Raw genomic sequence first — 811 nt, forward strand, 5'->3', positions numbered from 1 at the left:
CTGCTGCTTCCCTGCACTCCATCCCCAGTTGTATTCCCTCCATATAAAAGAGCCAGCGACTTCTTTCCAAACCCCCAGCTCACCATGACTCTTCCCAGCGCGGAGTGCCCAAAGGACAAGTCCAAATCCCCTCGTGGCCAAGCGCCTGGCGGCAGCTCCCGCCCCAGCCCCCTGCCTAGAACTCTACACTGCACCCCGACTGCACCCCCCGAGTTCCTCTAACAAGCCACGTCTCAGTCACCTGAGAGCCGTCTGTGCAGTTCACCCCGAGCCAGGGAAGCCTGTAGAATGAACCGACAGATTACAATAGCCGGAGCAACGACTCCCATTTATTGATGGCTGCCTCTGTGCCCAGCACTGTGCATGCATGGCCTCTTCCGGTTCTGTTCTGCCTGAGAGAGAAGCAACAGGCTCAGAGAGGGCTGTGCTGAGAGAGCGGAGACTCCGGAAGCCCAGCGCCCACCTGGACGGTCGGGGGCACCGCCAGGCCCAGACGTCCGGCGGGGCGCGCCGCCGGGCGGGAGCGGCTTGGACGCCAGAATCAGGAATTGTGACTTAGCGCGAGGCCGCTGAGGTAGGCGGCACGGGACTGCCCCCTGCCGGCCGGGAGGCCCAGTGCGGGCTCCGCCGGGCCCCGTCGCCCGTGGCAACGCCGCGCGCGGCCCCGCCCCTTCCCCTCCCGTGGGCCGCCTGACCGTCAGCCTCCCGACCGACCAATCCCACGGAGCAAGAGGCGGCCTCCCGGGCCTCGTCCAGCCTCCGGAGCGCCCCTCGCCGCCAGGACCCGGCCTTCCTCCGCGCTCACGCCGTT

The 811-nt window shown here is 67.1% G+C and overlaps 1 protein-coding gene across 4 annotated transcripts in view; it reads right to left on the bottom strand.

Annotated features, from left to right (window-relative positions):
* The window catches only part of GMFG (glia maturation factor gamma), an 8938-nt gene extending 8379 nt beyond the window's left edge, over positions 1-559 (bottom strand). For 2 of the 4 annotated variants that reach the window (XM_023760580.1, XM_014462620.2), the window contains exon 1: positions 242-559. The gene's annotated coding sequence lies outside the window, so the exon portion shown is untranslated. Of the gene's footprint in view, positions 1-83; positions 109-241 lie in introns of those variants that run through there. The other 2 variants (XM_014462616.2, XM_023760579.1) reach the window with 2 other exon arrangements.
* Between the last annotated feature and the right edge of the window lie 252 nt (positions 560-811).

Source organism: Myotis lucifugus, unplaced genomic scaffold (assembly GCF_000147115.1).
Source record: "Myotis lucifugus unplaced genomic scaffold, Myoluc2.0 scaffold_185, whole genome shotgun sequence".
NCBI classification, from domain to species: Eukaryota; Metazoa; Chordata; class Mammalia; order Chiroptera; family Vespertilionidae; genus Myotis; species Myotis lucifugus.